The sequence below is a fragment of the Equus quagga genome, chromosome 5 (assembly GCF_021613505.1).
Source record: "Equus quagga isolate Etosha38 chromosome 5, UCLA_HA_Equagga_1.0, whole genome shotgun sequence".
Lineage (NCBI taxonomy): Eukaryota > Metazoa > Chordata > Mammalia > Perissodactyla > Equidae > Equus > Equus quagga.
The window spans coordinates 62,495,233-62,508,198 of record NC_060271.1 but is presented as its reverse complement, the minus strand read 5'-3'; the positions used below and the strand labels follow the sequence as shown (position 1 = coordinate 62,508,198).

Sequence of the window (12,966 nt, the reverse complement as noted above, 5' to 3'; positions counted from 1 at the left end):
TCCCTAACCAAAAAGGACTGAGTCGGAAAGGACCCTAACCTTAACTGAGCCAGGCAGGGATTTAGCACTGGATCTAGGAGACGGCATCTCAGGGTGCAGCTGGAATGGAGACGCTGTAAACTCCGTAGCTAAAGGACAGCCCCAATGCAGGGGAGGAAGGAGAATGCGCAGACACCAGAGACGCAAAGGCTGAGACTATGGGTCCCGAGCGAAGGAGAGACGAAGAGCAGAGCTGCCTCAACTCTAGACCCCTTCCCAGTTCCTGGTCCTCGTGAGGATTCCAGAACACACCTCTCTCTCTCTCCTTAAGATATATTCTCCTTTGCTGCTTGAGCAAGTTTGTAACAGATCTCTTTCACTTGCATCCGAAAGAATCTTAACTAAGATGATCACAAATTCAGAAGTCAACTTGCGAGGCTCCATTTTCTCCCCCTCCTTACTTCCTTGATGTGACGGGGAGAGTCCCTCTGGAGAGTTATGAGCCATTTCTAGAGAAAGTAAGATGAGAATATAGTAGATTCAAATTTTGGCAAATTGGCCCAGGACTGATGCCAGCTCTCTCCATTATTCTCTCAAATATCTGGATGCTACCCATTCCATATAAAATTTATAGTCACCTTATTTATGCCCTTAAGAAGTTTGGGCTGAGATCTTCAAAGGCATGTTGCCAATAAAATGGATTGTCCTTGGGTCATTTTAGTAATCCCTCTTTCCTTTATCAGAGATGAGAGTCAGTTTTACTGCCTGCTACTCTCCCACTCTAATTTGCCTGACAAGTAAGACCTACTAACATAAGATACTCACAAATACGACATGTAGATTTTCTCACTGGGAGATGATTTTTTCCAATGGCCACAGGTTAACAGCAAAACACAAAGGCTTGTTTAAACATCAAAGATTATGTTAAATGAGGGTTAAGTGTATAACATCAATTAACATGGAACCAAGTGGCCAGAAACAAAGTTACCATCCCCCACCTGCTGAAAAAAAACCAAGGTCCCAAATTAGGGACAAGAGTCTTGGATTTAGAAGATCTGAATTAGAACCCCTGTCTCCACCTTTTACTAGATCTGGAGAAATAGCATCTCACCTCTGGTCTTTGTTCTTTCATTTATGGGAAAGCCATAAGGATAATAATCCAGTAGGACTGTTGGAGGATTAAAGGTGGCCACATCTATATAGGCCCCTGACACTTTCCCTAGCAGGGACTCAGAGAATCTCAGGGAGTCAGAATGGAAAGCTCTTTCGAAAAATAAGAGCTGATTTCTGTAATCTTGGAGCAAAGGTCTTTCAAAGTTGAGAAATAATTTATCACCATAAAGAGATTTTTATTGTGCTGTCTTTCTAAATCCCTACAACCACACAGGTTATTGTCTTCATAATGATCAGAAAGTGACAGCAGAGATGAGGAGAAGCCTAGAATTTAATCTGGAGTCCCAGAATGTTGGGATTTTTCTTGAAGGCCCTCAATCTATCCAGAGAAAGTGGTCTCTGATCAATGAAATGGAAAGGGAGGGAGTTGCTCAGAGACCCACTGATGCCGTAGAAAAATTAGGATATGGCTGAGCAAAGGCTCTAGCTGATAATGTTGTCATAGTAACCACTGAGAAGGCCTTTCTACTGGGGTCAACACTTGGACCCCAGCCAATCCCTTCTCAGGAGGTTTGCCAGATCTGACCTTGGACCCTTTCTGAGTATGGGCTGTACTGAACCCCTTCCATTCTGCTGACCAGTTACTTGGCAATATGGGGAAGCTCAGCTTGCCCCCACCCTGCCCACATATGCGTTCCTAGCCAGCTGGACCCATGACCTTCACACTCAGAATCCTCCACCAGCATCACTAGCTACACATGGCCCAGGCACCAGCCAGGATTTTTCTTGGCTCTGTTTCTTTTTAAGAAATTGGATGGGGAGCAAAATGGTCTCTGCCATGTTAGATCCAAGTCAGGCTGACCTACTTATCTGTTTTGAGAGATACATGTCCAGGGGATTCTTGTAAAAGACTGAGCATTTACACAAATACTATCTATTTTATTCAAGGGAGTAGTACATCTGCAGGATCCAGGACTAAGGGGCGACTCTCAAACAACTCCTCCTTGCACCGGCGTGCCTGCCTGCACACAGCCCATCTGCCTGGAGGACTTTGTATTCCAGAAGAGCTTTGACTCTTCCTTGGGGCTGGGCAGGGGCCCACTGAGCTCTTGGATTTTGTGTGTGTGTGTGTGTGTGTGTGTGTGAGGAAGATTGTCCCTGAGCTAACATCTGTTGCCAATCTTCCTCTTTTTGCTTGAGGAAGATTGTCCCTGAGCTAACATGTGTTGCCAATCTTCCTCTTTTTGCTTGAGAAAGAGTGTCCCTGAGCTAACATCTGTTGCCAATCTTCCTCTTTTTGCTTGAGGAAGATTGTCCCTGAGCTAACATCTGTTGCCAATCTTCCTCTTTTTGCTTGAAGAAGATTGGCCCTGAGCTAACATCTGTGCCCATCATTCTCTATTTTATGTGGGATGCTGCCACAGCGTGGCTAGATGAGCCATGCTAGGTCGGTGCCTGGGATCCACACCTGCAAATCCCAGGCCATGGAAGCAGGGCTCTCAAAATTAACCACTACACCACTGGGCAGGCCCCAAGCTCTCAGATTTTTGAGACTAGTTTTTCTGGCTCTTCTTTTGTCACCAGCACTGTTAGGGGCCTCCATTCAGAGACCCTCTGTCCTTACTACTCTGCAGCAACCCAGAAACCGAGGCCCATGTGTGAGAGTCAACAAACATGAGCAGGCTCCTAGTGGAGGCTGGCGAGACTCCTTCAGGAGTAGAGTAAGGGCTGGGGCTTCAGCACCTGGACTTCTTGTCATCTCTTCAGATTCCCAGAGTTCTCTTTTGCTTCTTTCAGGCCTTGGCTCTGTTCCAGGAAATGGCTGATGCCAAATAAATGAGGTGGTGCTGAATCTCCCTGAGGGATTAGGCTAGGGACCAAGTCTTCTCAATCACCAGGGGGCTTGGCATCACACCACTTATTATTTTGTTTAATTTACAAACACTTGTAATGGTTTCAGCATTTTCTTATGCAATCTTTAAAATATAAGGCCTCCAGTCCTTGCCCAGCTGGATTACATCTCCAAACAGCAAACAGCAGCTGCGCGTCTAACATGAAAGGAATGGTCAACACATGTTTGCTGATAACCTTATCAACATGCTCCATCGTAGATCTCGTCTGAGACTTTCTCCTGCTCCAATTTTGTACAGACATTTTTTATTCTGCTTTGGCCAGTTGTGCTCTTCCATGTGGGACTCTGGAACACACCAAGGAAAAACGGAGCAGCCAGAGGCAGAAAGGAGAAGGCTCTTGTGGAGGGGCTCTGATGGAGGGGGCCTAAAATCCTGCAGTGGAGACGGATCCTGAGGGCCCAGTGAACCCACAGTGGTATCTTCCAGTGCGGACATCAAAGGGGCCAACGTGGAGGGCACAGGCCCTGGGCATGGCATCCAGGTACAGGTAACACTCAAGGGCCAAGGGATACTGTAGAAGGTCCCTGGGAAGAATTTGGCTGTGCAGGGCCAAGGTCAGCAGCTGGGGCGCTAATTACAGCTCTACCCGGAGTGGGGGAGGGAGGGGAAGCAGGAAGCATGCAACCTGTCCAGGCCCCAAGTCTGTCTTTGTAGACCCTGATGTTTTGGAGTCAGATTCGCTCAGAATGTGACTCGCCTCCATGGTCCAAGCCTGCACCCCATGGAGGCCTCGACCAGGCAGCTCTCACACGTGTCGAACAGGTCTGGCAGGGAGGGGAGAAGCGAGGGGAGAGAGCTGGGATCCTTCATTGTAATCACATCCAGGAAAAGGGAAGAGAAGGAGAGTCAAGTACGTATTGAGTGCCTACCATGTGCTAGGCTTTAAGAGTTAAGGAAACTGAGGATCCCAGTGGTAAGGTCCAAGGTCACAGAATCCTGACCGTGAGATCCACCCTTTCCACGATGAGGTGCCCCTCCCACTTCTCAGAGTGCCCTCTCCACGATGCAGCCCCATATGAGGCAGAAGCGTGAGGTCAGGGCTCTGCTTCCCACTCCTCAGACGACTGGAGGAAATTCAATCTGGGTTTGCTCGACTACGAAGAAAAGAGGCAATATGCAAGGACAGTTAAATATCAACAGTCTTAAGAACTCGGTAGACCCCGTCAATCCTTAAAAGCAGAAGGTGGCAAGCATAGAGAAGCAGCCGGGGCCCGACTCATGTGACTAATGAGTCCTGCTCTCAGCATTCCCCTGTGGGCAGGTGAAGGGTTTTCATCCTGTCCAAGTGAGGCCAGTCGGATTCTCCACTTACATATTGAGATTAGAAGCCAAAATGCAGAACATGTGTAGGCACGAAGCCCTGGCCATTGGAAACGGCGCCGGCTGCACGCCAAAGGCAGGCTTTGCTTTCCCGACTCCTGTTCCAGCCCCTCCCTGACTCACCGAAGAGGTTTGGGGTGAGTAATTGAACCACATCCTACCTCCCTTCCCTCAGCTCTACAACAGAGGGAAAGAGCAGGGAATCACCTCAGAGGGTCAGGTAGGAAAAGAAGGGTCTGGTCCTGCCAGCCAGCCTCCATCATTACGGGAAGATGCAGTGTAACGAACACTAACTTCTGGGCGGCTCAGCAAGATGCGTCCATGGGCACCTGGAAACTGAGGCTCAGGGAGGGGAGCCACCTGCCCAAGATCTCCAAAGGGACAGGTGAAATTCAAACTCTGCTCATCCATTGAAATGAAGCCAGCTGTCTTCTGGAGTGTGAGGGCAGAGGCCAGCGCCCTCAGTTGGCACACGGCACAGTGGTTTGGTGAGTGGGCTCTGGAGACAGACTCTCTGGGTTGGAGGTTTGGCTCCGCCACTTTTTAGCTGCTTAAACTTGGACAAGTTATTTAATCTCTCTGGCCTCTGCTTCCTCCTGTGTAATAACAGTACTCATTTCGTTTGAGAATTAGCTAAGTTACTTCTTCATGTGAAGCATTTATAAAGGTGTCCACACGTAGAGGAAGTGCTTAGTGACGGTTAACAAAAACAAATAAAAAGCAAAGAGATTGCAGCGCCTGGGTCCTGGGCTCCTGCATTTGCTGCATCTGATGGGGGAAAAGGCTGCCCCTTCATCAGCGTGGAGACTCAGTTGGAATGGCAGGCTGGAGCACCAGAGGCACAAAGACCCCTGGAGTTCACCACCTCCTCTTTGGGAAGCGTGGACCTCCGAACACTAAGAGGCTTGTTAAGCTGCGGTAGGACCTGTGTGCAAATGCAGGCTGTGATTCACCCAGTGATGTCAGCTCATTCCACACAGCAACGTGGAGCCTCGCCCCTTTGGGGAGCCTCCCCAGACACCCCAGTGGGATTTCCCGCCCTCCTCCTCTGGGCCCAGCTTTGCCACAGTAAGATCGGCTCTGGGGTCAGACAAAGAGGGCTTTGAATCCCCTGGCTGGCAACCGTGGGAGCTCGGGCAAGTCCAACCACTCTGAGCCTCAGTTTCCCCCTCCGCCAAGTGGGGATAATCAAAGAAGCCACCTCCTAGGGTTGCGATTGGATTGAGGACTAGTTTACGCTCTTGATGAACTGGCCCCTCTGTCATTATGAAGCGACCTTATTTATCCCTGGCAGGATTCTTTGGTCTGAGGTCTACTTTGTCTGATATTAACAGTCACCCTTGCTCTCTTCTGATGAGTGGTAGCATGGAATAGCTTTCTGCATCCTTTTAACCCATTAGCGTCTTTATATTTGAAGCGTGCTCCTTGTGGGCATATAGTTGGGCTATTCAACCTTTTCTATCCCATCTCTCAGTCTCTGCCTTTGAATTCAGGTATTTGCATTTAAAGTGTTTATTAATATGGTTAGGTTCAAATCTACCACCTGGCTCTCTGTTTTCTACTTGAACAATCTCTTCATTCTTCCTTATTTCCTCTGCCCCCCCACCCCCCAACTCCTTTGGATTAACTTAGTATTATTATAATTCCATTCTAACTCTCATGTTGGCTTATTAGCTATAACTCTTCTTATTTTAGTGGCAGCTTTAGGGTTTATAGCATAAACCTGCAACTTTAGCACGGTCTCCTGTCAGGCTGTACCACTTCACATATGATATAAGAAGCTTTCTCCTCTTCTGGCCTTTATACTATTGATATCTTACATTTATTTCATACATGTTATAAACCTCACCCTCCACTGTTATTATTTATGTTTAAGCAGTCCATTATCTTTTAAAGAGATTTAAATACGAAGAAAAAAATCTTACGTATTGACCCATATAGTTACTATTTTTGGTGCTTTTCATTCTGTTGTGTAGATCCACATTTTTTTTTTAATTTTTTTTTTTAAAGATTTTATTTTTCCTTTTTCTCCCCAAAGCCCCCCGGTACATAGTTGTATATTCTTCGTTGTGGGTCCTTCTAGTTGTGGCATGTGGGACGCTGCCTCAGCGTGGTTTGATGAGCAGTACCATGTCCGCGCCCAGGATTCGAACCAACGAAACACTGGGCCGCCTGCAGCGGAGCGCGCGAACTTAACCACTCGGCCACGGGGCCAGCCCCTAGATCCACATTTTTTAACTGGTATCATTTTCCCTCTGTGTGAAAAATTTCCTTTAGTAAATTTCCTTCAGTAAAGGTCTATTGGTGATGAATCCGTCCAACTTTTTCAAGTCTGAACACGTCTTTATTATACCTTTGTTTTGAAACACAATTTTGCTGAGTATAGAATTTTAGCTTGACGTTTTTTCTTCTAGTACTTTTTATAATGTTGCTCCATGGTCCCCTTGCTTGCATTTTTGTTTCCCAATGAGAAATTGGCTGTCATCCTTATCTTTGTTCTCTTACACATAACATTTTTTCCCTCAGGCTGTGAGTCTTGGGGTTTTCAGACAGGCTGTGGGAAAAGGCGCTGTTCTCAGTCCCCTGTGAGCACCAGAGGCTGTTCCCTCTAATCCTTTCGGGTGATTCTTTCCTCAGCCTCAAGTCGTTCCCTCACACACATGCAACAGTCAATACTCAGCTGGATATCCGGAGGGCCCCGCTGCAGATCCCTGAGTTCTCTCTGGCCGGTTCTCTCTGGCTGGCCCTCTATCCCGTGAATTCTAGGTTCCTTGTTCTCCCTGGACTCTCAGACCCATGTCTTCAAATCAGGGAGTTCGCTGCCCTGGGGCTCCGCCTCGGTTTCCCCCCTGAGGCAGGGCTTGGAGCAAACTCTCTCAAGGCAGTAAACTAGGGGCAAGAGTAGGGTCCATCTGATCTATTTCCTCTCTCTCAGAGATTGCTGCCCTCATTGCTTGAGGTCCAGGGTCTGGCAAACCATTTAGTTCATACATGTTGTCCATTTTTTGTTTGCTTCAGTAGGAAGGCATATGGGCTGCATGTTCCTTCAGTGTGGTCAGAAGCTGAAGTCCCCTAGTGCTCATTTAACTGAACTTTTAGGGCCTCCCAGTTCTATCCACAGTGTACAATGGTGGCCCCCTCCCATTACCTGGCCCTTGGGGCAGGGAATGTGCCCCTAGGACACTACTCCACACATAGAAAGAAGTTAGAAATACTTAATAACTCAATCAGCAGTCATTAAGGCAATGGAGTGCTTGCATGAACATGAGTTATAAAACTTCCAATCCGTATTGTTCATTTGATCTGATTTTGAAAAAATTTCCTTTTTGTATGAAATCTCACTTATCCCAGGCTTTATGCACAAAATGTAACAGACCGTGCTCAAAAGGTAGAGATAGTTAGAAAAAATTTGAGCTTGGAAACAAAGGAGTTAATAGACAAAAATATGATTTAATTACAAAGTTTCACTTCTATTCACACTCTGTATATATCTACTTCACTGCTACAAATGTTCTTTAAACAACATTCAGCCTTTCACCCAAAGAAAGCAATAGTCGCCAAGGCTCTTGTAGAAACAGCCAACCGAAGACTTTCTCATGATTTCCCGATACAGACCGATAATGTTATTAACATCGACCACCAAAAGCTGTGGAACATTAATTTGTGGAGAGACAGAATCTCAGAATCCAGGGTTTCTACAGAACAGTTGAAGAGCAGCCCTTCTGGGATTGTAAACTCTTGCCTAGACCAAACGCTGAAGGCCACTGTGCAAAAGAAGCCAAGCAGAAAGGGAGAACAGATCACGTTTTCTAAGTATCAATGCTCAGGAGACATTTAAAGGCCTTTATCTCTTTTCCATTTTCAAATACATAATCTTAAGTCCCGAAGGGCCAAATTAATAGCATTCCAGTGAAAACTGAATTATCCGAGATTCTGGTCTCAGCGGAAGCTACCCCACAGTCTGAGCCAGAAAATATATTCCCCTGAAACCCCAGCCTCTTGCTATTGCCGTCAACACACTTTGCTGACATGCAGCTCTCAACTGTATGGAGCGAGACCGTCTCTGTTTGATCAATGAGTCTGGGCTGTTTTGAAAATGACAGGCTGTGACACACTAGCAGGTCGTGAAATCAATTTAATGCATCATGACTAGCTTTTCTTAAAATGACATAAACTAGAAAGAGAATACTAGAGCACATCACAATAATGAGGCAAGTACCGTTTCGTGAAATTTATTTTTTTGATTTCATATATATATTTTTGCAAATGCAGGGTAGTAAAGAAAAGTGTACCTTTTACTTTGGGTCACTGGTCTAAAGAGTTTGAAAGCCACTGGTCCAGCAACTATTAAGGTTCTGTGTTCAGCTGCTGGTGGGGGTGGGAATTGGTATAACCTTTATTGACAACACAATTATCATTTGAATACTTGATCCCAAGGAAACAATCACAGGTCTGCAAAAAAGGAAAAAGTTAGGTACCAGAATGTTTTCTATAGTGTCATTTATAATAATGAAAAAACTTGACATAAACTAAAGGATTGGTTGAATAAACTATGGTATGTCTACACGATAACGGGTACCAGCCATCAAAACTTTGTTGCAAAGGAGTGATATGAAGGAGTATGCATGTCAACTCTTAGGTGAAAAGGAGAGGTTGTAAGATTTTAAACACTTGCACACACAATGCATAGAAAGGATATAGTGTTCATGATAACAAACATCTCTGGGAAGTAAAATTTAGGGGATATATGTACTTCTTTTCTGTATTTTCAAAAATTTCTACAATGGATATGCACTATTTTTGAAATTGGTAAAAATAATATAATAAATGTGATTCCAAATATGCTTTACTCAGCAAAGAAGCTGCCCTCCACAGCTGGTGCTCACGTTAGGCAACAGCAACAAACATTAAAGTTAGCGGTCGAGAGAAACAGGATTTCACGGGGCCGTAGGTTGAGAGAAGAGGCAAACATGAGGTGCCAGATGTACTCCTATCTTGATAAGTTGTACAATGATTTCCCATCCTTGCCCTCTTCTTAAGTCCCTGTCTTCTAAACTATAGAACAAATGAGCCACCAAGATGGGCCTGGGCAGGTTTTGGACTTAATAAATGTCACTGTCGTTCTGAATACAAGCAGCCTATAGGCAATATCAGTATCCTTCTCTTCCAAAAGTAAGGATAAAGTCAGATGCTAAAAAAAAGTGTTCAAGGGAAAAAAATAATAATAAAGAAAGAAAAGATCAAGGGGGCCAAGTTTTGTGGATTAATCTCAACTTCTAAGAGTAAGAAAGAAAAATGGTACACAGGGCAAGCACTGAGTCAGTCCCATTTGTCCATCATGGATGTCTGTCCACCATTCCATCTGTCCATCAATCCACTGTCCATCAGGCCATCTGTTCAACCGTCTGTCAGTCAGCAGGTGCTTACTGATACTCAACGCTATAGTGAGAAGTAGGGCGGTAGTGGTCAAGGACTCGGTCCCTGCCCTCTCTGCCTTCATGGTCTGACCTCAGTTTACTCATTTGTAAAATGGCAATAAATGAGAATCGCTAACATCGTGAAGTCTACTACGTGCCAGGCACCGTGTCAAAGGCTCTGTCTCTATGAACTCAGTCATCTGCAGCCCGTGGTTCTGGGGACGGAAGTGCCACCTGAGTGCTGGCCTCCACCAGCCGTGTGGTTGGGTTAGTCCCTTCTCCAGGTCTAATTCTGGCCTCTTTCTTCACTCCTTTCCTCCCCTGCACCCTCGCTTGGACACAGCCCATGCCCGTCCTGAGGTTCCTAGAAGCGCCACATACGCCCACACCTTCCCCCGTGTGCAGGTGTCCCCTACCCAGCAGGTCCTCCGCCACCCATGTGGAAGGCTCTTGGTTGCCTTTTAAGTTGCTAAAACGAACTGCTCAGGGAACCCCCACCCCTACGCCCAGACCTCACTGAGTCCTCCCAGGCCTGGCTGCTGCCCAGGGCCTGCCACATCATGCTGGGCTCGGCATCCACTTCGAATGATGGCAAGCAAAACAGACCGTGTAGGCTTTTTTCCTCCAAATCCCCAGGCTAGACACATCATAGAGATGTCAACCGCCACTTCCCAGATTCACGTGTGAGGCATTTCATGCTCATTGTCTCATATAATTTAACCCTCACAACCTCGGCAAAGGAGGGCCTGTTATCCTCATTTTTAACATGGGAAAACTGAGGCTTAGAGAGGGAGATAACTTGCCCAAGGTCACACCCAGGGTTGCTGGCTCACAGACAGTAAATGTGTGTCAAAATAAATTTTTTAGAAGCGAGACCTACTTAAGATCTACAGGCCATGAAAGAGGTGGTTTTCAGTATCATCTGAGCAACCCCCAGACCCAACTCCAGACTCTCCGCTCCTGGAGGCCTCCTGCCTGAAGAAGATGCAGTGGATGGAAATCTGAACTGAAAACAATTAGAAGATGCTTGTGCTTTTCTCTCGACAGATATTATGTCTCTACAAATAGCCTTGTGCTAGGTGTTGAGTGGATACAGGGGTGGAGAAGAGAAGGGAAGAAACAAAAATGGGAATCAGGGTCTTCTGCACCCAGGTTGCTGGGAGCTCCTGGGAAGCAAAGCTGTGTGAGCAGGGGGCCCTGTGGCACGGCAGGGCTGGCCGCTCACCCTGGAAGAGCTGCCCTCCAGCGTCATGTCTTGTCTATAACACTGTGGTGGAGGGGTCATTTCTACACTGCTGGGTGGTGCTGGGCAACAAAGGAGAGCACAACTGGCCAGGGTCACAGACAGCAGAGTGAGGGCTGCTGGTTCAGGGCATCCCTGCCAGGGCTCAGGACTGACCGAGGGAAAATATGGCCTCCCAGAATGGTGCACTGGGGCCAGGTCTGGGGACAGCAGGTCACGAAGGCCAAGAGGAGCGCAGGAGGGCCTCTGTGTAGGGAGGGTATGAGGCCGGGGGACAGGAGACCACTGGGCATGAAAGCCCATGAAATGCTTCAAAGGAAAGGAGCCAAGGAAGGAAGACTAGACCACAGAGGGTTTTGAGCAGGCCCTCGGGTTAAGTCATCTGTCCCAGGCTACAATATCTGCATCGGCTCAGTCCCCCAGCAGTGCCCCAGGCCTCCCGTTGGGTGGACTGTCCCTGCCTGAGGGGTCACTTCAAGTCTTACCTGCCACCTGCTGACCTAAACCTTCTTGCTCTAACCTGAATCCCTGAGTTCTGTCCCTAGCTGCTGCCAGCAAACTCCTGTCTGAAGAGGCAGCCACATTCCTGGAGCTGCAGGTGGACAGCAGCCACCTGCCAGGGGTCTCCCAACTTGTCAGGTCACTAAGGAAGGTCACAGCAAGTCATTGCTCCTGCCTACCTTGGAAGACCTTGGCTCCTGGACCAGCTGTGCTCAGGGTGAGCTGTCCCTTTATTCTCTATTCTCCTTCTTTTCCATGTGGACCCCCACACAACATCCACCCAGGAGCAAAGTGAGTGTGTCCACCACCACACCCACCATCATGGACCCAGAGAGCACACCTGACTAACCAAGGCCCCCTTCATCACGGGCACCTAACGAGAAACCATCACGCTGGCTTTCAGATGAGAGAACACTGGAGGCTCACATTCCCATCCTCACAGTTCCTGTGGGAGAAACCCTCGGGTTCTGTCTGTGGTGAAGGCTCCATCCTCGCCCCTCCATGGGGCCCTGGCTCTGATGCAGACAGGCAGGTTGTCAGGTTCTCCAGAAACTCATCCTTTCCCTTTTCTTTTCTACAGCTGCCCTTGACTTGCTCTTGACCACTTCTCACTGAGACTAAAACTCTTCATCCTTCCCTTCAGGTTCGGAGCTGCTGTTTTTAGGCAAATATTCAGCCAAGTTTAGGATTAAACTCAGGCTAAAGGCCCAACAGGGCTTCCTCCTCCCAGACTCCTCCTACAGTGCCTGCATCTGGCCCGCATGCTGAGGAGGCGGGCAGGCCCTGGGGGCTGCTGACATAGGGTTGCCACCTGGGGCTGAACCCTAGTTGCCACCACAACTAATGCCGGTAGTCCTGCCAGGCCACCAAGTCACAGGTCCATGACCCAATACCGCACCTGTCCTGCCCTCAGAGACCCCACCTGGATACCCTCCTCGCCAGCTCTGGGCCGCCACAAGGGCCTGAGGCTGCCTGCATCCTGCCTTCTGCCCCTGAGGCCCCTGCACTCTGAGGGCTGTGGGGAAAAGGGCACAGAAGCCCACTGTTCTCAGAGCCTCCCTCAACCCTCCAGGGTCACACTGGGGTTTTTTACACCTCCTGCCCTCACCACATAGTCGTGTCTGAGGCCTGGGGCTGGGGACACACTGAGCAGTCCCTAAATGCTTGGCACGTCTCTGTCTGCTCCTTCCCAGGCTAGAAGCCCCTGGAATCATTTCCTGCATTTTCCCCCAGGGATTCAAACACTAGAGCAGAGCTTTGATCATCTGACCCTCATTGGCCCTTCCCATACTGTCAACAACTGCACAATAGATGGTGACAGTTACTGACAGTTACTGATAGTTACTGCGGGCCTCCGGCCAGGGGCTGTGGGCCGAGCATTTTACAAACAGTCTGCATCAGTCCTCATAGCATCATACGAGGTGGACATGCATACAGGACAAGACTAAATAATGCACCCAGGGTCATGGGGGCCGTCGGG

The 12,966-nt window shown here is 47.9% G+C and overlaps 1 protein-coding gene across 1 annotated transcript in view; it reads right to left on the bottom strand.

Annotated features, from left to right (window-relative positions):
* Positions 1 to 12,966, bottom strand: part of ACOXL (acyl-CoA oxidase like) — a 256,960-nt gene that overhangs the window by 78,555 nt on the left and 165,439 nt on the right. The window lies entirely within an intron of this gene.